The sequence below is a fragment of the Pleurodeles waltl genome, chromosome 5 (assembly GCF_031143425.1).
Source record: "Pleurodeles waltl isolate 20211129_DDA chromosome 5, aPleWal1.hap1.20221129, whole genome shotgun sequence".
NCBI lineage: Eukaryota > Metazoa > Chordata > Amphibia > Caudata > Salamandridae > Pleurodeles > Pleurodeles waltl.
In genome coordinates, this window is record NC_090444.1 from 117,343,224 (window position 1) to 117,370,808 (window position 27,585).

Here is a 27,585-nt window from a genome sequence, read left to right on the forward strand (position 1 = left end):
CTTCGGAAGCCCACCACTCTGGTATTGTTTCAGCGATTATGGCCCTCTATGGAGGTCTCCATGCCTTTAACGCCATCAGCCAATATGCGATGTTCAGTCTGCAATAGACCCAGACTCACTGAAACACACTAATATTTTGTTGGAGGGTGAATTTGCTGTCCGCTATAGCAGCAAGAACTTTATCCAGATTCAAATGTATGAAGGCATCTGGGGGTTCTCGCCCTGACTCTCCAGTTGGAGGTGGGGGTGGTTCCTCTGCCTCAGGTAGTGTGCCCATCAGCTTGTTCCTTAGTTTTCCCATCTCTGCAGTGTCTCTTGCCCTTGCCACAGGGCGTGACCCCTTTGGTGTCTTGAACAACACAAGAGAGCTCAAAGGCTCTAGAGGCGATCCAAACTTATATTCTAGCGTCTGCTCTGGGTCAGAACCTCGCTTCCAAAAGGCCCAGGGTCCATGAAATAACTGGATCCCTCAGAGGCCCCTCTTCAGCCCAGCATCCCTCCGCCACTCTCTCTCCACACTTCACTGCGAGGTGAGCAAGGTCCCTAAGAGTTGTTCCCCCAATCGTTTAGTGCAATCCTGTGTCAGTGTGTTACAACCCTGGCTATCAGGCTATCCTTGTCACTGGTGCCCCCACCCCGATTAGCAGCCCTCAATGTGACAGCAGACAGGCAGAATCAGTTTGTCTTCCTTGCAGTTCTTTGTGCAGCAACCAGATATAGGATGCAGACCACAGCGGTTAAATGCCACTGCGCCTCCCTCAGAAAATAATGGTGGCAGGGATTTAAAACACCCCATAGGAAATAATGTTAAGATAATCAAATTATTTCATTATTTAAATGATGTGTGTGTGTGTGTATGTGTGTGCACGTGCGTGTGTGTGTATAAATTACAGAGTGGCGGTGGACACTCTGTAGTTGTAGTTAGGATTCCCAGAAAATGGGAATTCTTCAGATTTTTGCTTGCTAAGAACTTTGTGCCTGTTTGATGAATCTCAAGGGAAACTTGCAGAGCAATTTCTTTTTTCACGTTGACTGATGATACACAGTTTTGGGGTGATTAATAAAGGGGGTGCAAAAAAAAAGAAGGGACCCAAAACAGTTTTTCCCACCAATGCCTTTTCCATAGACTTTTGAAACAGACGCACCCACAAAATGGCTGAATGGATTTATATGAAGTTTGTAAGGAATATAGATTACGGTATGGAAATGGTACTTTTTGTTATCTGATCTAAATATGTTCAGTTGTTTTTAAGCAATAAGGGACAAAAACCTAGTGATATATTAGGGCATGGTATATTGCGTTACCTTTGTGGCATAATGCAGTATATGACGATGACAAAACACAATATTATTGGTTATTCAAAGTTGTTGCAAAATAAAAAGGCAGCCATATTGTTCAGCCCACACATTGTCTTTGTTCTGTTTATAATGTTAAATATACCTTATTACTCTTTTTGTAATGTATAGTAAGACATTAGTCAGTTTAACAAACTGTACAGTCAGGGAGAAGTATTTTTATTCATTGATATATATTTTTTAAAGTTTACAATATACCACAGTACTTTCTCAGCTGCCCCCAACGTTTTGAAAGCGCAAGGAGGTATCCAAGTGTGACCGAGCATCCACCACTAAAGAAACTGAATAAAGCGGTAAAGAGGTGCAGAGGTGCGCCCTGAAGAAAGCAAAGAGCAGCGGGAGAACCGCTCATCAAATATTTACTGCTCCAGGCTGGAGTGCCCCATAATGACCTGCAGGGCTTCTTCATTTGCCTTTTTTTCTCTTCTCTGGTGGCCCCAAGACGGTAGGTGCACCACCAATGTTACAAATTAAGTGTAAGGAGAGGAGGTGCAGCAGAAGTACAGCACCGCCTCTCCTAAGACATTTTACACAGGACTGACCCTACGTCAGCAGGGATCAGGAAACAAGGACATCCCTGGGATTTTTCTTACCATTTCAAAGCACTCGCAAGGCTGGAGCTTCGTCTCTACAGCTGGGAGTGTAGCACCCTTTAGGGGCTTGTTCTATGACTGCATTAATTGTGGCCTGAAGATGTTTAAAGAAAGTACCTGTTGTGCAGTGACTTCTACGGTCAATGTTTGCACGTCATGTGATCAGAAAGTGATATATTCTAGGGGCTGTTTTTATGATTGCATTGTATATGGCTGAAAGTGTACAAAAAGGAGACACACATATTCTGCTCATTTTAAAATGTTTTATTGCTATAAAAATATTGGAGGAGATTATGCATCAAAGTGAAATTGCTTTATCAACAGTAATAATGAGTTATTGCATATATGCACAAAATGATGGTAGTTTCTAACATGTGGTATGTTTATCATGAACCTTTGACCAAGCCAGCAGACTTACCTTATATGTTTGTATGACCCATTTAGGAGGTCAAAGGTGATTATGCAATGTCATCTATGCCGTTTTCCATCATTCTAATGCAATTTTTGTAAGTTAGTGCATAGCTTTTAGTAACATGTGTGTAATAAATGTACTATTCATCTTTCTAGAGACAAAAGCCCTGACTGGACAATCATTTATTGAGTGGTATTATTGCCTGCCCATGATTGGTGATTTCTAGCCCACATAACCTCCCCTGAGTTGGCCTTGGACTGCTCTTCTTCACTACTGTTGCACGTCAAGCGATACTTTAGGATGCTTGGGTTCCAGTAAGGAGAAACTGTAGACCTATTACTTGTGCACACCATACAACTATTAACCTAATTCTCTATAGTCACATTTACTAACAGAGGAACGTAGAGGGAGTAACTGATTCCATTTCAGATCTCTTTCATCAATCTATGTCATTTCAGCTCCTTTCAAATCTATATCATTTTCAAAACCCACTTTTTTAGCATGCTGTCTGGTCCAAAGGAAAAACTTTGGCAAACAAAGCAAAGCCTAACCATCTTGCATGTACACTGACATACAAGAAGAAGGAACACAGAGACAGACAAACAAATATAAAAAAGTTAGGTGATTGGCCATTAGGAAACTAGCTCAAACCAACATCTTAATTTTGAATGGAGGACCATTATTGCCTCAAATACAATTTGGGCTACTAATGTAGCACAATACTACAAAAAACCAAAATGAGGTAGTGAAATACACTAGTCAGCAGCAGCAACAACAAGTATTTGAAAGGTATTTGACACACACTTTTGTGGTCACATGACAATAAAAACAAATAGAAAACTAGATAAAGAATACAATTAAGACGCATTGCCATCATCACATCAAAGAGGTTTGAAAAATCTGCTTAAAATTGAATACCTTCCCCATTTTGAATCCAGAAACATTGACAATTTGAGAACAAATATATTGGACACACACTACCCAAAAGAATTCCATTGTTAGAAAAACTATACCTCTATGAAGTGGCTTAGTTCTTTACATATAGAAACAATGTGACAGAAGATATCCACACTGGAAAACTTTGAGTAGAAGGTACTAATGGTTGTTTAATTAATACAGCATGATAAACCTACTATTATTCACCATTGTAAAGTAAGTTGTGACACAGGAGACAAGAAAGTGTTTTACTATTTAGCACTTCTTCAACTATTTGAACCATGGCACAAAGTGGAAGAACTTATAGGTCCTTTTCAAAGCTATGAAGCTGCATTTATAAAGATTACATTGCTGCGTTTATAAAGATGACATTGCATTGCCTGAATTTCAGACATAGTTACAAACGCTCAATCAAGAAATATAAGAAGATGACAATAATAATGCAACACTCTATCTACTAATAATACTAATAATACTTCTAATTCCAGGACTGCCGACCCACTTGGACAATTAATTATTGATACTGAAGGTGTGGTCGCCATGGACGAGGTTCAAAATGCAATGGACCAAGTAAAAAAGAACGTACATAATTTAGATAACTTAGTATTTCAATGAAACAGTGAACAACCAGAGATTTACAAATGTATAAAAGAATCAGTAGATCATGGATCTCAAGATCAACATGGAATATGTAAATGTGGTACTTATGAACCTGCATTAGCATATGTGAGTAGTCAGGCAGGAACAGGGAAAACCTTTTCTATTAAGGTAGTTACTGCTTATGTGCATAAAGTTAGTAGCTCTAATTCATCTTGTGTAGTTACTGCTCCTATTGGTTTAGCAGCACATAAAATCAAAGGAATTACCTTACATCTTCTACTCTTGCTATCTGTGGAGCATGATAAAAAACTGGAATACTTAAAATAAAATACTGATACAAGTCAAGAACTTGATTTAGACCTGAAAAAATGAAAAGTTCTGATTATAGATTAAATTAGTATTTTTTCTAACTTAATGTTGCCCTTTGTTTGTCTTTGTATGCAGGAGGAAGTCAGAACATCTTATGATGTGCTGTTTGGAGACAAACATTTCATTGTGTTTGTGGACTTATTACAACCAATACCTGTAAATGGTCAACTGATTTTCGAAAATATTTTCAAAAAACAAACTCAGGTTTGTTTGGGAAGTATAAGCAATGTCAAAATTTGGTTGCATTTCACATACACAGAATTAACACAAAATATGAGTCAAGCTAGCAATGAAGAATATGCCAGGATATCGAAAGGCATTCGTCTTGGCATTGTAACAAATGAAGCAAAGATTATCCTAGGGACATAAAACACAAGAAAATTATTTCCTAATCTTCATTCACCTGCTGAAGTTATGCATTACCTTCTCTCAAAATCACAACTCATTGTTTGTTTCATGCCAACTGTATAAAAATTAACACAATTAAACTATGAAATGCTACATCTGTAAAAAGAAACAATTTCCTTTTAAAGATAAAGTGGAGAATTACTGACTAAATATACCTATAAGCAAAACTTCAGCCAATAAGGTACATAAAATGGAAAATTCAGTGTCACATACAGTGGGATTAAAGAAAGATTTAGAATTACGTAAAAATTGTTGTGTAATTTACATCAAACTTTAAATGCAGAAGAAAGACTTAAATTGAGGCATGTGATTTGTAGTGGACTTTGTTACTTCTGGATAAACCAAGACAGAGAATATATTGTGGTCAGATTTCACCACGCTAAACAGTAAAAATATATCTCCTGATGGGCAGCAAGATATTTACTTCTGAAAGAGTTATGTATTTGTAGAGGACAGCGTTGACTTTATTTGGCTTATGAAATCGCAAGGACTAAGGTTAGATTATTTACTCATTAACAATTGGTCAGCAGTGTTCAAAGAAGGTAAAGCACATGTTGCTCTTTCTCGAGTTAAAAAACTTACAGGACTTACAGGACATGGCAAAGAAGAATTAAAAAGTATCTAAAAAAATCCCAGAAAACCAAACACATAGAAATGACAGGTCATCTATTTCAAAATCAGAATGGTATAAATTGCTAAAGCAATGTAATATTTAATCATACAACTGTGGAAGGCTCGGCGGTACAAAAAAAACTCAGATCCGTCTTATAGTTTACAGAAAAAAAAATAAACTTGTTTTATTGAATTATGTGTAGTAGTCTCAACTGTTCGTATAGTGCACATCTACAACTGTCCTTTTCTTGGAGTTGCCTCCTGTAGGGTCTTCTTGGGTTAATATCTTGTTATGTTCTTTCTTTCCTAGGTGGTGGAGCTCCTGGTCTCGTCTCTCTTTCGCTCTCTCGTGGAGGTCCCGGAAAAGCAAGAAGACATGAACAGGACAAGTGGTAAGTGGAGTTGTGGGGGTTTGTTCGGGTTAGGTTAGTGTGGGAGGGGAAGAGTGAAGAAATAAATATTGTGGCCGGTGGGTTAGGGTGTACAGGTTTAGGATTATATCCTTGTGAGCTGTGACAGAGAGTTTCAGGGTGAAGTGGTTCTCACACAATGGTTTGGTGCTCAGCCCAGCCTGTTCCCCTTTTGTGTCCCGTCCCCAGTGCCTCTTTTTCCCCCCCCAACCCCTCCCCTGTTATTAGAATCTTGGCTATTCTTCAAAGACGTTTTCCCTTTCAAGAGGGACCGTACCTTGGTAAGCCACGACCCTCCTGGGTCGTGGCGGGGCTTGCTTTCTACTCGGTCTTGGTTTCGTGCTCCGTTTTCTGTCCGGCGTGTCGCCTCCTCGTCTGCTGCAGCTCCGGCGTCTTCCTCTCTTGGCGTTCTCTCCTCCCCGCTCACGGGCTCCTCCTCCGGCGTTCTCTCCTCTCCGCTCACGGGCTCCTCCTCCGGCGTTCTCTCCTTTCCGCTCACGGGCTCCTCCTCCGGCGTTCTCTCCTCTCCGCTCACAGGCTCCTCCTCCGGCTTCTGGGAGTCCCTTCTCTGTTTTCTTTCCTCGGTAATCCGGAAATCCGGTTCCGATGGCACGTCCGGCCTCCACGCGTCTCCATGGAAACGCGTAAAGGGGTCGGACGAGGCGCGTGAAAGGCGCCATTCGGAAGTGTTGGTAGACGAGGGCGATAAGACCCGTCTACACTCCCCATCCCAAGAGCGGGACTGGTAGAGTACCGTAGAGTCCGGACAGCGGGAGAGAAAATCAGCAGGGCATTGCCGGGTTCCGGAAATGTGGCGGACCTGAAAGGTAAAAGGCTGGAGCTCAAGAAACCAGCGCAACACTCTTGAATTAGTGTCCTTATGGGAGGCCAACCACGTCAAAGGGGCATGATCAGTGTAGAGGACAAAAGGCCTGCCCAGGAGATAATACTGTAAACATTCAATGGCCCACTTTATGGCTAGGCATTCCTTTTCGATAGAAGGATAATGAACTTCTCTCGGCAGGAGTTTGCGACTAATGTACACGATAGGATGATCATGACCCATCTCGTCAGGCTGGGCTAAGACGGCCCCGAGACCCACGTTGGAAGCGTCTGTGTAGAGATGGAAGGGTTTGGAAAAATCTGGACACCGTAAAATTGGTTCTGTCGTAAGGGACTCTTTTAGTAAGTGGAACCCCCGACTCTGAGAGGCTGAAAAAGGGGGAAGTCTGGTGGGGAATTGTTTCTTCAGTAGGTCAGTGAGGGGGGCTGCAATGGTGGAATACTGTGGGATAAATCTACGGTAGTATCCTACTAACCCTAAAAAGGAACGGAGTTCTTTCTTGGTTTTGGGAAGAAGTCTCTGTTTAATAGCCTCAACCTTGTCTTTTTGGGGACGTAGGACCCCCATACCAATAATGTAGCCGAGATAAGAAATTTGAGTTTGTCCTAGTACACATTTCTTGGGATTGGCCTTAAGGCCGGCCTTCGCTAATGTGTAAAACACCGTTTCTAGGTGATGTAGGTGTTCCGGCCATGAATCGCTAAAGATGACAATGTCGTCGAGGTATGCGGCCGTGAACGCTTGGAACGGTCGTAAAAGCCGGTCCATTAAGCACTGAAATGTAGCAGGTGCTCCGTGAAGACCAAAGGGAAGAACAGTGAAATGATACAACCCGGATTGGGTTGCAAAGGCCGTCTTCTCTTTGTCGGCCGGGGCTAAGGGGATCTGCCAATAGCCTTTCGTTAGATCAATGGTAGACATATATCGGGCGTCTCCTATTTTTTCTAGTACCTCATCTACCCGGGGAATTGGATACGTGTCGAATAAAGAGATGTCGTTTAATCTCCTGAAGTCAATACAAAACCGGATGGACCCGTCCGGTTTTGGTACCAGAACGACCGGGGAACACCAAGGGCTAGTGGAGGGTTCGATAACTTTTAAAGATAACATTTTTGTTATCTCTTCTTCGATGATATGTTTCCTTGCCTCAGGAATCCGGTAGGGTCGTAGGCGTATGGTCTGACCCTCTGGAGTTCTAATATGGTGTTGAACCAGAGACGTCCGGCCGGGAGTCTCTGAGAAAAAGTCAGAGTATTTATGTATCAACGCGGTCAATTGTTTTTTTTCGACCTTGGACAAGGAATCGTTGATGTAGGGACTTATGGGTTGTTCTGTGGTTGGCGTGGGATACAGGTTAAGATCTAACCCAGTGGTTGGCGTTATGAGACATCCAATAGCTGGGAGGTTAGGGTTGTTTTCAGGTTTTTCCCATTTGTTTTGAAGATTAATATGGTAGATTTGGGTCCGTTTTGGATGGTCATTGATTTCAATAAGATAGGTGACGGGAGAAACTGCCTTTATTACCCGATAAGGACCTTGCCACTTAGCCAGTAGTTTATGTTCAGATGTGGGTCGCATTATTAGAACTTGGTCTTTGGGTTGGAGAACCCGTAGTTTGGCGCCCTGATCGTAATACGTCTTTTGTGTTGCTTGAGCTTTTTCTAAATGGTGTCGCACATCTTCCCAAACTATTTGTAGCTGTGTTTTTAACTTATGGATATATTCTAGTATGAGTTTTTCTTCGTTATCCTCTTCCTCCCACATTTCTGCTGCTATGTCAAGTAAGTTACGGGGCTGTCTCCCAAATACCAGTTCTAAAGGGCTATGACCAGTGGAGGCCTGTTCATGCGTCCTGATAGCATAAAGAACCAGGGGTAATTTTTGGTCCCAGTCTTTTCCAGTCATCTACTATTTTCCGTAGTAGAGTTTTAATGGTACGGTTATATCGTTCCACTAAACCATCTGTTTGTGGATGGTGAACTGCGGTTTTTATCTGGGAAATCCCTAGTGTTTTGCATATCTGTTTCATAAGACCTGATACAAAGGGGGTACCTGGATCAGTAAGGATTTCTTGAGGGAAACCTACGCGGGAAAAAAATGTTATCATGGCTTGGGCGACTGATTTAGTGGTGGTGCTGGTAAGAGGGATCGCCTCAGGATATCTGGTAGCATAGTCTACTAGGACGAGTATATACGAATGACCTTTAGATGATGGTAAAAGAGGGCCGACCAGATCCATACCTACTCGTCTAAAGGGAGTGTCTATAATAGGTAGAGGTTGCAGAGGGGCTCTCCTCAAAGCTCCTGCTTTGACTAACTGACATCTGGGACATTGTATGCAATACTTTCGGATGTGTGCATAAACTCCAGGCCAATAAAACCGCCTCAATAAGTATTCTTCGGTTTTCTCTCGGCCATAATGTCCACCGCCTGGTTGGTTATGAGCTAGGAATAAGACCTGAGTCCGGTAAGCCTCTGGTACCACTAACTGTTTCTTCTCCCTGTTTGCCGTCATCGTGACTCTATATAACAGGTTGTTATGGACTAGGAAGTATGGACCTACCTCCCCGGTGGACTCGCTTTTGGCATTCTTCCAAGCATGTAAGAGGGTGGGGTCTTCCCGCTGGCTAAGTCTAAAGGAGACTGAGACACTGTCAATGCTAGCTATCCTCTTTTCTGGGGTACTCTCCCTCCTGTTTATGGCATACTTTCGTCTTTCTTCTCTTTTTTCCTTCCGGTCTGGAGAACCCTCAATGTGACTGGTAGCAAATGGGGCATCCAACCACCACTCAGTGGTGGGCTCGGATTTTCTCGTTTGCTCTAAGAGATCAATGAACCTGGAATAATCAGTACCAATAACGCATTCTTTTATTAAGTGGTCCATTAAACCTATGGGAAGGAAATCATGATGTGTTCCCCATTTTACTCTGACCAGTTCCAGGGGGTAGTTGGCTCTGTCTCCATGGATACAGCATATCGTAACCCACTGACTCGGAGTCAGGCTTACGTCTTTTACCACTTCTCTGCGTATCACGACTGGCTACAACCTGAGTCAATCAAGGCCTCTACCGGGGTTCCATTTATCCTTATGATTTTTTTGAAGGTGTTATTCCCTTTCCCAACACATAACACCCTACCCCGGGTGACTCCTATTTCCATAGGTTCAACCGCTTCCTGTTTTTAGGACATCCTCTGGCGATGTGGCCCCATTCGCCACAACTGAAGCATTGTGGTTGTTGCATGGGGCTATGTTCTCCGCTTCGGGAGGATCCAGCTTCCTCAAGGGGTCGTCGGGGTGTATACTTGAGGGTTCCTATAGATGGTTTGCTGAGGTTCCTGGGAACTAGGGGCTTAACATCCACAGACCGGTGGTAAGCACAGGCCAGGTCAACTGCCAGTTCGGTGTCTATCTTAGGGTGCTGTCGTATCCAATTTCGGGTACTCCCGGGAAGGGAGTCTAAGGGGGTCATTCTGACCCCCGCCGGCGGCGGATGCCGCCGGCCTGGCGGGAACCGCCAGAAGACCGTACCGCGGTCAAAAGACCGTACCGCGGTCAAAAGACCGCGGCAGTCATTCTGAGTTTCCCGCTGGGCTGGCGGGCGACCGCCAGAAGGCCGCCCGCCCACCCAGCGGGAAACCCCCTTCCACGAGGATGCCGGCTCCGAATGGAGCCGGCGGAGTGGAAGGGGTGCGACGGGTGCAGTTGCACCCGTCGCGATTTTCAGTGTCTGCCACGCAGACACTGAAAATCTATGTGGGGCCCTGTTAGGGGGCCCCTGCACTGCCCATGCCAGTGGCATGGGCACTGCAGGGGCCCCCAGGGGCCCCACGACACCCGTTCCCGCCAGCCAGGTTCTGGCGGTGAAAACCGCCAGAACTAGGCTGGCGGGAAGGGGGTCGGCATCCCCATGGCGGTGCTGCGCCATGGAGGATTCCCTGGGGCAGCGGGAAGCCGTCGGGAAATCGCCGGCTTCCCTTTTCTGACCATCTCAGTATATTGGTCTATCATGTCCTGGCAATAAGCATCATCTTGTTGCTATCGTGAGACAATTGGAGCACTCTCCTGCGTCCAGAAAATGGTGACACATCGTTTATAGTTCTCCTAATTTTCCTATTAAAACAGGGTTGCTTAGTTATAGTGTTGATTTCCTGCTACATCTCATTAGCTGTCTTTTCTGTGGGTTATGGTAATTAAACTATGGTCTGTGGAGTTTCGAATTGCTTAATGCAGGTGTAGGCGAGGGTTTCTGTCCAATCAGTACCAAGCCAAGTGTGTTGGCATTTCCCATTTTTAGGTCTGGTCACTATGTGCATATATGTCATGTTGCCCTGGTGTTGGCTAATGCTGCTCACATAGCTAAATGAGTAAATTGTTTTGATTGATGTACCTGCTGCTGGGATCTGTGTGCAACCTGCAGGTAAGAGTTTTCAGTTCTAAGCTTGCACTGCTTCCCCAAGTGCAGTACTTACTGTATGAGCTTGTGCAGCTGCTTCTTGTGAAGTGTTTCATCTGAGTGAGATAAGCATGCAGCACTTCTCCATATGATGAGGGAAGCTTGCACTGCTTCTAATAGGCTGTTCTCTTCTAAGGCAGAGAAGCTTACGCCACCTCATTCCATATCATTACAGACTCTATTTCCAGTCTTCACCCCAGAGGTGGTGTTTTTCTTGTTTGGTAAATGAAAGAATACTGGACTACAACCTCCAGAATGTATCACATGAAAGCCTGCACTGGATGTCTTGTCTGTGATGGAATGGAGTGAGGTTAGCATCCCTTTTAATGGCCTTTCAACAAAGGAAGAGTTGATGATGTATGTGACACTAGTGACTGACTGCATCAGATTTTGAATTACATTTCCCTGCCAGGATTGAAATCACAGCCTAGCTAAGGGTATCAGATGAAACAGCTACACTACAACATGCACTGTCCTTGAGATGTGAAAAGCTTCTGTATTTCACTACAACCATTTATTAATTTGATGGGGATTACTCCACTAGACATGATGATGATTTCTGGCCTGATTTAGATTTCAGCAGACGGGCTACTCCATCACAACCGTGACTGATATCCCGTCTGCTGACATGTAAATCCCATTATTTCCTATGGGATTTATATTTCGGCGTACAGGATATCCATCACCCTTGTGACCGAGTAACCCATCCACAGAAATCTAAATTAGGCCAATTTGGGTGTTATCTGTCAAAGACAATGGAGACACTGTTAGTGATAGTGACTAAAACTAGAAATTGAAATTTAATAAACAGAATTTTAGACACACTTACTGCATCATTACGAGGGTCAAGGAGGCGGTTGGACCGCCGCCAATGTGGTGGTCAGGCAGCCACATTGCGACTGTGGCAGTTGCGCCATGGTCAGATCGCCAGCACTACAAGATTACAACTTTTCGTCAGTCCGGCGGTGCGGGTGGTCCTAATCCACCAGGGCAGCGCTGCACTGGGGATTACGAGTCCTGTCTCTGCTGGCGATAACATGGCAGTAGCCCCGCCATGTAAAGGCTGGGGGAGACGGGTTTCAGGGGGCCTTAGGGCGGCTCCTGCACTGCCCATGAGCTTGGCATGGGCAGTGCAGGGGCCCTCCTGGCCAGCCCCATCGCGATTTTCACTGTCTGCTGTAATGCACCCTACGCACTACAGCATTGCCTCCGTCTCAGTTATGAGCCGACGTTAATGTTGTAGGCCGTTTCCCGCTGGGCCAGGGGGCAGAAACTCTGTTTCCGCCCACTGACCCAGTGGGAAACTCTTACAGGACTTACCTGACTGCTGGAGTTTTGCAGACAGCCTTTTCCGTCCGCTAAACTCTTAATGACCCCCTTATTGGTTTTGGTGAGGAATCCTATCTACAACACAGGATTGTGGGGTGTGTGTAACTAAAAACATTTTTACGATTACGAGTCCCTTCTCCGCTGGTGATTACATGACGGTAGCCCTGCCATATAAAGGCTGTCGGAGACGGGGTGCAGGGTACCCCAGGTGGGTCCCTGGACTGCCCATGCACTTGGCAATGAGCTGACGTCAGTGTTGTAGGCAGATTCCCGCTGGGCCTTTCCACCCACTGACCCAGTGGGAAACTCTTAATGGGGTCTACGGGAAGGGGACCACACGGCGGTAATTTGACCATGGGAGTTTGGCCGGCAGCCTTTTCCGTCCGCCAAACTCTTAATTACTCCCTTATTGGTTTTGGTGAAGTATCCTATCTACAGCACAAGATTGTGGGGTGTGTGTAACTAAAAACATTTTGTACCCAGGTCTTTTCAAGTGCATTCTCAGAATGAAAAAAGAAGAGAAGAAAGATTTATTCATTTTGATTAACGATAAGCCATGTGAAATTGGATAATTAAATTTGCTCAAATGTATGATATTCATATAGCTCTTTAGACAATTATAAGACAAATTCTACTAAAATCTTCCACTGTTTTGCCCCATTTTTCTCAGACTCTCTAAATATTGTAAGCCCCAATAACAATTGGTGAGGATGTTTATGGAGCACACTACAAAAATGTTAGAACGGTTCATTAATGTCCCTTCAGGACCTTTGGACTTTCGGTCCATTAATGTGAAATCTGTGATGGAAAAATGTACCATTTGACCCTTTTTTAAATATTCTTAGGAGGAGAAATCCCCATAAATTACCTTACAATAAAGCAAGGCTCACTCGCTTGCACAATCCAATTTGAGGCAGATATTTATGCCCACCTCTTTCATCAGCTACCACTGCTCACAAATGAGTCTTGTGCTAGCAGCAAAGCCAGTGGGAGGGGCCATGGAGCTGTGGGAGATGCTAGTGGTTGGCGTGGGCGGGCTGGTGGTGGATGCATGCCGTTCCACTGGTAGGCATTGGCAGCAGCGTCTTAAAAAATTGGAAACAGGCATTTATTTTTTCAACAAATTAAGCACTGAGAGAGAAACCATGATAATGTGCACACAGCAATCCAAGTTGATTATAACCTCAATCTATTTATTCCCCAATGTAAATCCATTCATACAATATATCTAGTAAAGATTTCATTAAAAATAATTGTGCTTTATTTTTTCTGTTCCAAAAATCTCAGTACTCCAAAATGTCATAATCTATTACATAATTCGATAACCAGCTGACGTGTTTAATCCCAAACAGGACTTTCTCAAGACTGTAAACAATAAACACATATAAAAACATATAAGTGCAAAGACTGCAGAAACAACAATTTAAAACATATCAGAAAATACTCTACGGTAGCTACCCATAGCATACAGAGAGAAAAAGTGTTAGTCCTTCTGATCTGAGGTAATGTATGTGTCCTGAATGATATCCACCATAACATGTATTGTTTCTTAATCATAATCAGTTAATGACCCATGTTACTAGGAAACTAATATCACATTTATGAATGATTCACATTGTCATCATAATTATTCTATTATCATATGTTGATGCTAAGTACTAAAAAAAGCAAGACCATAAGTGGGAGACAATTTGTCCAGCATGTTTGAACCAAAATATAATGTAAACACCATCTAATTGCATTCCATACATTTGTCAGTACTTTGTTAAGAAACATAAACCACACTGTAAACAAACTTTACTTGAATAAGTGTAATCCTATTTGTACATCCCCAGTATTTGTTGAAGTCAGCCAAATATTTAATGTGCTCTAAAAGAGAGAATAGCTCTATATATCCAAAATCCTACCTATCAATGACAAATAAATACGAACTCACAAAACAAATTTTATAACTATGTAGGTGATTAGAGCATTCACTTATTCATCTCTTTTAACGTTATGAAAGGACATTACGAAAAGACACATGAGGAAGCACCATAACACAGCATAACATATAAACAGTACTAGTTTTTGTGCTCTTAGTGAAGATGCTTTAATCATTATGCACATATTCCCCTAAATGGTTTGTTCTATTATGCTACACGCATATTTCTAAATCCTAACTAAAAGGTATCAGTACCAGACATTGAAAGCATATTTCTAATTTAAAGTGGTGGGCCATTTCAATAGAAACCCAACACGCCAGCTCTTCTGCTATTTCTCAATTAATCAATCAATCAATCAATCTGGGATTTATGAAGGGCTGCAAATCACCTGTGAGGGTCTCAGGGTGCTGGAGTTGTTACCTGTTAGATCTGGTCTGCTCATTCAAACAGCCAAGTCTTGAGTTATTTCCTGAATTCCTGAAGCGATGAGGCGGTCCGTCCTGAGGTGCAGAGGCAGGTCAATCCAAGCTTTTGCCACTAGGTGTGAAATATGAGCATCTTCCGCTGTTGCTTCTGCAGATCTGGGGGGTGTCTGAGAGGAAGTGGGTGGCTGATTGTAGGTGTCTAGTCGGTAGGAGGAAGGTTATGTGTTTGTTGATGTATGCTGGTACTTCATTGTGCAGGGTTTTTTATGCGTGGGTCATCGCCTTGAACCATCATCTCTTCTGGATTAGTAGCGAGTGTAGCTTTTTGAGGTGGGATGTGATGTGCGTACATTTTGAGAGGTCACAGATGAGTCTTGCTGCTGAGTTTTGTATTGTCTGTAGTCTATTCATGAGGCGTGCAGTGGTCCCTACATAGAGTGCTCCTGTAGTCCAGCCTCCTGGATATGAAGGCCTGCGTGATGGTCCTTCTGGTTACACCTGAAAGATCTTGTGGAGCACACATGGGGCGTGGAAGCAAGAGGATGAGACTGCACGTACCTGTTTCTTCATAGATAGCTTGCTGTCCAAGATGATGCTGAGGTTGCAGGGATTGTCTGTCGGGGCAGAGAGTGGTCCAAATTAAGCAGGCCACCATGCATCATTCCATGGCGAGATGTAGTTCCCGAAGTTGAGAACTTTCGTCTCAGATTGCATAATACTTATATCAAGGCTAATCACATTCCCATTAGCTTACAAGATATCCAAAAAGGAACATCTCTGATAAACTAATCAAATTGCATTGACCAAACAGCAGACACGGAAACATCGGCCACCATTTCGAACATAATTGATTAATTGGATACAACTAACCCATCAATGTAACAAATGTAAAACTATCCTTCATTCCCGGGCAGTATAAGTCAACATAGTAACTATTTTTATTTTCAACTGTACAGTTCACTAATCATATAATGGTGAAGCTATTCCAGAAAGACTGTACATCAGTAATCCTGGACATGAGCCAAAGGCACATGCTGAAATTAGTGGCGGTCATATTTTACATCTAATGTCCCAGTGAGCTAAAGGAGACCGCTGAACAGTTGTATAGCACAAATATGAATGTACATTATTCTTCTCATTTGGATACCTATCACAATCATTATATCGAAAGTCACAGTCACATCAGTGACTATTATAATCCACCATAAGCATAATTTCATGTGTTCACACTGCATTGACGCAATGTGAATAGAGTTTCACTCCACATGATCAGTCATAACTTGATCATCCAATAATGTATTCAGGATGAGTGCCGAAACACATGGTGGCCAACTTAAGCATATATTGTTCCAACTAACTCAGAGCATACCTCTGTTTAGGTATGTATCAAAAACGCTAATTTTTTTAAACGTCACAGTCATCAAATATCAGACACAACAATGACTTTCCTGACAGTCCAAACAATCAAATCCCTTCACAGCAGTCATGTTATCAACAATAAATGCTGAAAACTCAGTACAAAAATGTATGAATAGTGGTACAAGGTTTTATAACATTACAACAAATGCCTTTACCACGCATTCTTTACCACACAATGGGGGTCATTACAACCCTGGCGGTCGGCGGGGATAAGCGGCGGTCTTACCGCCAACAGGCTGGCGGTAAATTTTTTGGAATTATGACCATGGCGGTTACCGCCATGGTCATCTGCCACTTCTCCGATCCGCCTGCCAGGGCGGAGATGACCGCTGGGCTGGAGACCTGGGTCTCCAGCCCGGCAGTTGTCACAATACCGCCGGCGGTATCATGACCCGGCTGACCGTCATGGATTTCATGGGGTTTGGAACCGCCATGAAATCCATGGCAGTAAGCACTATCAGTGCCAGGGAATTCCTTCCCTGGCACTGATAGGGGTCTCCCCCACCCTCCACCCCCACCCGAGTCCTTCCCCTACACCCCCCACCACCCCTGCCACCCCCAAAGGTGGCAGGACCCCCCTCCCCACCCCTACCCCCAACATTACATTACACATACACAACCGACACGCACGCAGGCACCACCAAGACACATACACGCACACACACCAACATACATGCCAACTGCCACCCACACAGTCATACGCACACACCCACATTCAGACATACACACACACATCCATACAGACATACAGACAGACACATACTAATTTCCAAACACACAACACCCCCGCAATCATACACGCACTCACCCATCCCCTCTACATACACAGACGCACACCCCCATGCACGCACACAACACACAACATCCCCCCACCCCCCCTCCTCTAACGGACGATCAACTTACCTGGTCCGTTGATCCTCCTCGAGGGGACGGGATCCATGAGGGCTGCTCCGCCACCACCACACCGTCAACAGAACACCGCCACGCCGAATCACAGGACGTGATTCGGTGGGCGGTGTTCTGTTGATGTGGCGGTGGAGGTGGAGCAACCTCCACTTCCCCGCCGCCTGCCAGTATGGCTGCTGGCGGCTCTCCGTCCAAAAAAGGACGGAGGGCTGCCAGCAGTCATAATATGCCGAGCGGAAAACCGCCACCACTGGCGGTCTTCAGCACGGCGGTCCCTCGGCGGTCTTGTGAAAAGATGGATCTGTTTAGAAATTTACTGAAACAAAACAAAGGTTAAAGTAATGTTATAGTTAGATGAATTTGTCAGTGACAACATTAACGTTTTATACTAAAAAAACACAGAAATTCACCAGTTATAGTTAGCAGCGCTAACTATAACTTGCACCCCCGCCATGCTCTGTCTATCACCTCACATATGACAACACTCATGGCATGTTCTAGGATATCATTTATGACATCCCTGATGACATCTCAAATCACATAATTTATGACATCACTGATGACTTGACGGATGAAATCAGCCAAGCTTCGTTTTCCTGCATATTGGTGTGTAAATTACTGTGGCATTAGAGTCCTGGGTGAAGGCTCACTGTGGCTTATAATAAATATAAACAACCTTGGTGCCATTGCGTTTTTTTGTTTATTTTATCTTGCAAAAATCGTGTGGGATCGCAGCATTTTCTTTTGTATTTTAGGGTTGAGCGCACAAGTGCTCTGGCTCCTGTTGTAATCTCTCTGTGGGCTTTTAACCATGGCCTCCTCATGCCCAGCAGGTTCGTGGGCTTGCCTTTTAAAAATTGCTTGATTTAATTTGTGAAAGGCATGCATACTTCATGCCTTTTCCGGTGTTTAGCCCTCCTCGAGAGCACTGGTAAACTACTAAAAACACATCAGGCTCCATGTTTTCCGTATGTCTTCTGGACTACTTTTTTTATTTATTTCCTATGCAGCGCGATCTCGCTGGGCAGTAGTTGAGCGATTTGCATGACATCGACTCTGTTACATGGATAATTGCATAACTGCTGATATGTTTGACTGTGGCGTGGCCCTTTAAATCGTCTTGTTTTTAATAAGTAATTGCAACGAAACAGAGTTAAATCCATTTGCCTCAAGCTTTGCCCAACTGAAAAAATTGTTTGGCTAAAATGTAAGATTACAGTTACATGCCCTTTTTTACCCAGCAGAGTCTTAACATCAAATGATGATAAAATTATACACAGTACATGTGTTTTATGTGACGAAAGCCAGCTCTTTTGAAATGGACCAAACTAATTTACACCATGTATCAGGTCAACTGAGCCTTGATACGTAGCAAATATACCTTTGATTTTGATGCTAATGGTAGATAGAATGACCAATTACTTTGAATTGCATTGCAGAAACAATGTAGAAATTGTTGTAGTCCTTGATTTAAACGTTCTGTTTGACCACTGGTCTGGGTATGAAAACCAGATGATAGAGCCACCTCTATATGTAAAAATGTAAAAAAAAAACTCCAAAAACTAGACACATATTGAGGTCCTCGATCAGAAATGATTGCGGGAAGCCATGTAATCTGAAAATATCTTGTAGAAAGACTTGACTCATTTCCTTAGCGGTAGGTAACTTCTTTAGGGCTGAAAAATTAGCCATCTTTGTGAAAGAGTCCACCGTAACCATTATGACCTGATATCCTGCTGATGATGGTAATGAACATATAAAGGGCCATATTTATACTTTTTGACGCACAACTGCGCCAACGCAGTTGTGCGTAAAAAATTTTAACGCCGGCTAACGCCATTCCAAAGCGCCATGCGGGTGCCTTATTTATTGAATGACGTTATCCGGCGCAGCTGACTGGTGTGCGTAAAAAAAAATTACCCACACCAGACAGTGCCGGCGTAGGGGACAATGGAGCTTGGGTGTAAAAAAATGAGGCAAGTCAGGTCTGAGGCAAAATATTGGCCTCAACCCGATTTGCACCATTTTTTTTTACTCCCAACCCCCATTGAAATGACTCCTGTCTTAGCACAGACAGGAGTCATGCCCCCTTGCCCAATGGCCATGCCCAGGGGACTTGTGTCCCCTGGGCATGGTCATTGGGCATAGTGGCATGTAGGGGGGCACAAATCAGGCCCCCCTATGCCACAAAAAATAAATAAAAAAATACTTACCTGAACTTACCTTAAGTTCCCTGGGATGGGTCCCTCCATCCTTGGGCGTCCTCCTGGGGTGGGCAATGGTGGCAGGGGGTGTCCCTGGGGGCATGGGAGGGCACCTCTGGGCTCCTTCCGAGCCCACAGGTCCCTTAGCGCCTGCCCTGACCAGGCGTTAAAAAATGACGCAAAAGCGGCTGGACGTCATTTTTTCAGGCACGCCCACTCCTGTGCGTCATTTTTGCACGGGAGTTTAAATAAGGCGCACATGCCTTAGAGTCATTTTTTAGAAGGGAACGCCTACCTTGCATATCATTGACACAAGGTAGGTGTCCACGCTAAAAAATTACGCAAACTCCAAGATCTTTGGCGCTAGACGGGTCTAACGCCAAAGTATAAATATGGAGTTAGCTTTGTGTCGGATTTGCGTAAAAAAAAAAAGATGCAAATCCGGCACAAACAGAGTATAAATATGCCCCAAAATCTGTGGTCACCGTTTGCCATGGAACGGAAGGCACAGGCAAGGGCATCAATAAACCTGCTGACTTTGTTCGAGGTGTCTTAGTCTGAGCACATATCGGGCAAGATCTTACATATGTTTCCACATCAGATTTTAATGTGGGCCACCAGAAGGAGCGAAGGAGCAGTTCCTGTGTGTTCTGTATTCCACGATGTCCAGCAATAGTCATGACACATTTGCAGGGCTTCCGTTTGCACCTTCTTAGTAGGCAAAAATAAGGTGTTCTTATGATAGTAATACTCTTGGTATTTCTGTATATGGGAACTTAAGACGTTCCATTCTTCCATAGGTACCCCCTGATACTCAGTCTTCACTCTGTCGAGATAGGACTGAACGACCCCTCCTATTCGACATGGCTCTATTATGTGTGGAAAGGTGGTAATTGTGCTTTCCGGATATCGGCGGGATAAAGCATCAGCCACAATATTTTGGGATCCAGGTATATAGGTTACCACAAAGTCATACTGGCAAAAGAAAAAAAAACATTTGGCTTGCTGAATGTTCCTGCATTGAAAACTGCGGGGACACTGTAGATTGCGATGATCTGTCGTGACTTCAGAGGTTTACTCTGAACCCATTAGAAATTGCCTCCACTCCTTGCAGGCAGTTTTCAGTGCTAGTAATTCCTTTTCCAACACAGAGTTATTTCGTCCTTATCTGATAACACATGGGACAGATAAAAGACAGGGTGTTCTAGGTCGTCATCATCTTGTTTTTGCAATAACACAGCTCCAATGGCTCTATCTGATGCATCTGTGACCACTATAAATTTCTTTGTAGTGTCAGGATTATGTAGTATCAGAGCTATTATATATATATATCAGAATGTCATCCAGATTGTCTACAACACTTTGATTCAAAAGATCTGAGAAAATTGAGTCAATAAATCTTTGGAATATAGAAGGGGCATTAGTCAGACCAAAAGGCATGATGAGTATTCAAAATGACCTAACGGGGTACGCAAAGTGGTCTTCTATTCATCTCCATCCTTGATTCGTAACAGATGATAGGCACCCCGCAAATCTAACTTGGTAAAAATCGTGGCCCTTTGGACTGCTTCCAAAACATACTTAATGAGAGGTAGGGGATTCCTATCCTTGATGGTAATCTTATTTAACCCTCAAAAGTCAATATAGGGACGGAGAGCTTTGGTCTTCTTTGGTACAAAGAAAAGAAGATCCCCAGCAGATGATGTAGAGGGAACAATCAAGCTACTTTGCATGTTTTCATAAATGTATTCCTTAAGAACCTTCCTTTCTTGCTCTGATAAGGAATACATTCTTCCAAATGGAACCACCTCCCCAGGTATCACAGGAATAGTGCAGTCATACTCCCGATGAGGAGGCAAAATGGGTCTTTGAGGTTTCTGGAACACGTCGGAGTAATCCTAGTAACATCTGGCTACTCCTTGAATCAGATTAATAGTATTGCTTGCATCAGTGGAAGAAAAAATTTACCCTCTTTGAGACCAATAGGAATCATTTGAATAGCAATGTACTTGACAAAAGTGGGACGAAAGTGATATGGTCCTTGTTTCCAAATTGATATAGGGATTATGTTGTGTTAGCCAAGGAATACTCAGAATCATTGTATGGTTAGAGGAAGATATCAAGTCAAAAGCAACATATTCCTTATGTTTTCCGAATTGCAGGCAAAGAGTAGGAGTGGTATCCATCACTGGTCCGGAAGTTAAGGGTGAGCCATCAACTGTTTGAACATGTTCGGGAACATCTTTAGGAACACAGGGTATTCCTTTTTCTTTAGTCCAACTCTCATCTAGGAACATTCCACTGGCTCCACAATCCAATAATGCAAATATTTGTTCTTCCTGATTAGGACACTGTAGAATTACTGAGAATATGAAAAGAGGTGTGGTAATTTCTCTGGATGAGCAGATAGAAGGTATCTCAATGCCTCCCGTCCCCTTCCGTCTCACAGGGGACGGGAGTTGACGTTTCCCGAAGGTCTGATGGGACGGACTGGACACATTCGAATTAAATGCCCCATACTGCCACAATAAAGACACAAGCCTTTGCGTCGTCTGTTTTCTCGCTCTGCCTTAGATAGCGGTCCACGAGCAACATCTGTGTGCATAGGTTCTTCATTTGTAGAAGCTGTTTTTTCTGATCGATCTTCTTCAGGACGACGTGCAGAGGGGTACATAGACACAGGCTGGGACGGAAATCTGGACCTTCGTTTCTCCAATCTACGCTCTTGTAAACGGTACTCAATACTAAGGGGGTTATTACAACTTTGGAGGAGGTGTTAATCCGTCCCAAAAGTGACAGATATACCACCAACCGTATTACGAGTTCCATAGGATATAATGGACTCGTAATACGGCTGGTGGAATATCCGTCACTTTACCGTCACTTTTGGGACAGATTAACACCTCCTCCAAAGTTGTAATAACCCCCTAAGTGCCAGATCCATCAGTTCCTTCAATGATGATGCCTGGATCGAATGCACCATTTCATCTTTTATTTTGGCTTGTAACCCTTGACGAAAGAGTGTCATAAAAGTATGTTCAACCCATGTGGTTTCAGCTGCTTGTTGTTTGAAACAAGTTATGTAAGTAAGGACATCCTGATTCCCTTGATGTATCTCGAATAACGCCTGTTCAGCTGCAGCTTCCAATCCAGGTCGTTCGAACATTTGTTTAAAGGCTTGAAGGAAATCTGAATAGTTAGATGATAAGGAGTCACTGGTGGCTACCAATGGGGTTGCCCAGGCTAGGGCTGAACCAGAAAGGGAGCTTATCAAACTGAGAGGGTCGAAAAGCAAAATATACTGTTAAGGAATCCAGAAATTCCTTTAACTTATTTGGGTCTCCAGAATAATGTAGTGTTGAGGCAGAGATAGTAGGTACATCAATGAATTGAGTCACCAGGGCCTCTCTTAGAGCAGTATTTTCGGTACATAGATATTGTTGTAAATCTTGTGCTTGTTAGTGTACGGTATGAACCATTGACTGTGCAGTATCCACAACATGTTCTGGTGGACCTTCCATGGCTCCAGAACAACCCAGAAACTTTGGGTGTTGCAATCTGTCACGACTTGAGTGCTTCTTACCGCTACAGTCAGCCAGTCTCTGGAAACCACTTGGTTTCATGCTTGTTCTGGATTGACCAAGGTAGGAGCGACCTTTTCCAGTAGCCACGGTTCTGCTGATAATATAACACCAAGCAGGCCATAACTTCCAGAAGGAGTCCCAGAGGAAAAAACCCAACATTGGAAAAAAACTCGTAATCAAGGACTCCTGAAAAAGAAGAACAAAACCACAAAAAAGAACTGGAACAAACTGCAGGCAGAAAAAGAACAGGAGAAGTTCAAAATCACAGGATTCAGGAGCGAGGAGCACAACCACAAAGGAAGTGTTTGTAACGCAAGGAACAGAAAACCAACTGTGCCTATATACTGAAAAAACAGGAAGTGACATGCAGGAAATTACAAAGACACCATCTTGGATTGGGAAAGACCACATTCAGGCGAATTAAAAAATAGCCATAGCATAGAAAGGTAGTGAGCAAAGCATGTAGGGAAAGGAACACCGACTCTTGGGAAGAAGAAACATTGCCAAGGCAAGAAAAAAGAAAAAAGGAAGACAAAATAAGAAAAGAGAAAAACAGCAAGAACAGGTAAGCAACTAAAGAGGGCAAAGAGCGGAGGCAGCATAAAACAGTGCCCAAGGGGAAAATTAACCAAAAAGTGGACCGTGGCAGAAACGGCCGTCTGAGACGCGGCCCGCCAATCTGACCGCGGCCTGTAAATGAGGCACCGCCGGTCTTCACGGCGTCACAAGTGAGCCTCATTGCATTTCAAATGTTTGTTTTTCTATGGCCCCAGGGGGTCCCTCTGGATCCCCCGATGGGGCCTAGGGGTCAGCGTGTCCCTACCCTGCCCCCACTTATTTATTATTTTTATTTAAAACTTCAGGACAGGGGAGTGATTCCCCAAGTCCTGTAATAGCTACCAGCAACATTTTTCTCATGTTGCTGGCAGCCAATCGGAGGGCTCTCTCTCGTGGTAGTCTGACTTCCATGGAAGAGGGATGGCCCAAGGGAAATAAAGCTCCCTGGGCCAATCACAATGCCCTATTTTTAAACTTGCACTCCCAGGAGAACGTTAAAGGTATGATGTTAACTTTCTATGCAGTTTATAATTTATGGTCAGTCTGACATTGAACCCATTGTCATTCAAATAGTCATGATATCCTATAAGTTGCTATACTGTTCCTTTCCAGATTACAACAATATTGTTGATATAAAACCCCTAAAAGTAAGTGCAATCAATCCATTCCTTAGCTGGTGAGACCCAGGCATTCTCCCTCTCATATCACCTCACAAAATGGAGCAAAATGGAACCCATTGCAGTACCTTGCACCTGACGGTACCATGAGTCATTGTGCAGAAAATAGTTATGTGACAGTATAATCTCTACCATTTCCATCTGCATCTCTGTATACCCATATAATTGTCTCTTTTATGTGGTAAAAATATTGTGAGGCCATCATGCCCTGTTCCTTTTTGGGCCCAAGTTTATAAACATCTAACATCCCAGGTAACAAAATTATGTTATCTCTTATTCCCTGGAAATTGTCACATTTGTTCAATACACCTGTACTGTCTTGTATATACTCTGGTAAATTCTGTACAAATGGATGTATTTTCCAATAGTTCTTCATTAGGTGATTCGTCACTGGAAATTATTGGCCTGCCTGGTGGAAATGGTATCCCTTTATGTACCTTCGGTAATATGTATATGCAGGGATGCCTGGGTTATGTTACAAGGAGCTATCTAAATTCCTCTTCTAAAAGATATCCCCTTCCCTCCAATCCTTTAACTTAGAACTTATCAGTCATTTTACTACAGGCAAAGGGGTCTCAGCTACCCTCATATCACAGGTATCTGATAATTGTCTCATTATTTCTTGATCATATTTACAAGACAATAAAAAAGGGAATGAGAAGAGAGCTTGCCTTCCCCCATAAATATGCATTAAAACAAAAGAAGTGAGCAAGCCACCATATCCATTTACTTGTCTGTTTGAGATATTCATATCCCAATATAAAAAAAGTCTGATTTTGTTTTAAAGACCATTCACTGACCAACCTGGTTGGTGGCATGCTTCATCATAGGGGTCCCACCAGAGACACCTAGCATATCAAGGATGTGCTTTAAAACTTGATTAGACTGAAGGTTTTTTTTTTACAATTCTTCAAACAAAAAAAGAGGGGGAGCTAAAATTGTCTTCAGGCTACCAAACAGGTGGATATTTTAATAATGATAACCCTTGACAAGGATAAAAACAGTGATGGATATGTTATGAGAACCAGTTCACTCTCACGTCCTTAGTGTAGGTCGACATGTTTCAGCCATAATATCTAAGTTGCCCAGAAGGGTGGATATGGCTTTTTTCAGGACCAAATACGTATGCATGCTAAGGCATGCCACAAATTCATGTGTGTAACTTATTGTCCCCTCTGTGTTTCCCAACATTAGTTGATATATTATTCAGGAGAACACTCGTATGTGTCATATATTCCATGCGCTGTGGAATTCCAGTTCTTTTGATCCCAATTGCAGGACACCTGTACATGTGCTCTAAAATAGCGTACCAAGGCCCATATTTATACTTTTTTAGCTCCGCATTTGCATAATTTTTTTACACAAAAGCTGCGCAAACTTGCAAAATACTTTTGTATTTTGTAAGTTTGCACAGTTTTTGCGCCAAAAAGCGGCGCAAATGCGGCGCTAAAAAAGTATAAATATGGGCCCAAGTTCTATGTGCCCTGCAACACTCCATGGTGTTATCCTAATCAAGACTATAAAGTGACAATTACACTGTGCATCATTATTCTGCATGCTATGTGTTGTGATGGTAAAATGATGTCTGTAAGTATTCATTACATTTATGTATCAGGCTTATATTTTTGAGTTTAAAAATACCAAAGCACACGTGTTAATAGGTGTGGGGTGACGTAAATGTCATGCAGAATGTCTGAAAGTTTACATACTTCTCAATCGGTAGTAATTCACCACAGGGAGCCTTGGGAGGGGGAAGAGAGCCATGTAGTCACACACTGTTAGAAATTATATCCAATGTCAAGGATACCTTCGTCGTTAAGGCTAGAAAATATCACCATATTCCTGGTATTCCGCCTCCTTTTACTTCGTCAAGTGAAATCAACCTTTTGTGCACCTACCTGGTGGCCTCAGGAGCTCCATGCAGTGATGGAGACACAGGCCTGGGGGTTAGATCTACATTTTTTCCAGACACAACTACAAAACCTATGGCGGTGTTAGTCTTTGGGTAGGAAGTGTTTAATGAAATAGAAGCAACCCACGAAGAAGACAGAGAGGTTTTTCATGAGCAAAGAAGAGACTTTAGCACTAAAGGAGCTAAGAATGGAGAAAAGGTTTATCATAAAACTTGCAGATAAGGGAGTAGAAGCTGTAGTCAAAAACAAACAGGATTATGGCAATGAATGTCTGCATTTTCTTGGAGACAGAAATAATTATAAAATTCTCTCCTCAGATCATTGACAACAGCTAGGTACAGAGATAAAGAATCTAATTGAGACAGCAGAGAACAAGAATATTGGGCCATATTTATACTTTTTGACGCAAAACTGCGCTAACGCAGTTTTGCGCCAAAAAAATTAGCGCCGGCTAACGCCATTCTGAAGCGGCATGCGGGCGCCGTATTTATTCAATGACGTTAGCCGGCGTTAGCCGCCGGCGCTGTCTGGTGTGCGTTAAAAAAAACGACGTACACCAGGCAGCGCCGGCGTAGGGGGAAAATGGCGTATGGGCGTCCACAAATGGTGCAAGTCAGGCTGAGGCAAAAAAATTGCCTCAACCCGATTTGCGCCATTTTTTTACGACGCCCATCCCCCATTGAAATGACTCCTGTCTTAGCAAAGACAGGAGTCATGCCCCCTTGCCCAATGGCCATGCCCAGGGGACTTCTGTCCCCTGGGCATGGTCATTGGGCATAGTGGCATGTAGGTGGGCACAAATCAGGCCCCCCTATGCCACAAAAAAAAAAAAAAAAAAATACTTACCTGGACTTACCTTAATGTCCCTGGGGTGGGTCCCTCCATCCTTGGGTGTCCTCCTGGGGTGGGCAAGGGTGGCAGGGGGTGTCCCTGGGGGCAGGGGAGGGCACCTCTGGGCTCATTCTGAGCCCATAGGTCCCTTAACGCCTGCCCTGACCCAGGCGCTAAAATCTGGCGCTAATGCGGGTTTTTTAGACCCGCCCACTCCCGGGCGTCATTTTTGCCCGGGAGTATAAATACGACGCATATGCATCGGAGTCATTTTTTAAGGCGGGAACGCCTACCTTGCATATCATTAACGCAAGGAAGGTGTTCACGCAAAAAAATGACGCTAACTCCATGAACTTTGGCGCTAGACGCGTCTAACGCCAAAGTATAAATATGGAGTTAGTTTTGCGTCTAATTTGCGTAGAAAAAAACGACGCAAATTCGGCGCAAACGGAGTATAAATATGCCCCATTATCTCTAAAAAATTGGCAGAATTTCTCCTCACAATTAACCCAAGAATATCCTATTTTTATACACTTCCACAAATTCACAAAAACAAAAAGTTGTGACTTTGGCTTCAGACCGTTGGTACAGCATACCACCACATAACTTAAGGACACAAAATACCTGCTATATCTACTAAAAGACATTACATATGACCCAGAAAAACACATGCTTCTAAGTCTTGATGTAGAGAGCCTTTATACTAGCCTCCCACAGGAAGGCACCGTATTAGTCACCCAAGAGACTCTTGACAAAGAGGAACAGCACTACCAAACCCCTAAGACTTTCATTCTTGAATGTGTATCCTTGCACTTGCGGG

The 27,585-nt window shown here is 43.4% G+C and overlaps 1 long non-coding RNA gene across 1 annotated transcript in view; it reads left to right on the plus strand.

Moving 5' to 3' along the window:
• LOC138297220 (uncharacterized) overlaps positions 1 to 27,585 on the plus strand; it is a 76,294-nt gene that overhangs the window by 17,668 nt on the left and 31,041 nt on the right. Inside the window, exon 2 of the long non-coding RNA XR_011203940.1 lies at positions 5,597 to 5,678. This is a non-coding gene — a long non-coding RNA (uncharacterized lncRNA). The remainder of the gene's footprint in view (positions 1 to 5,596; positions 5,679 to 27,585) is intronic.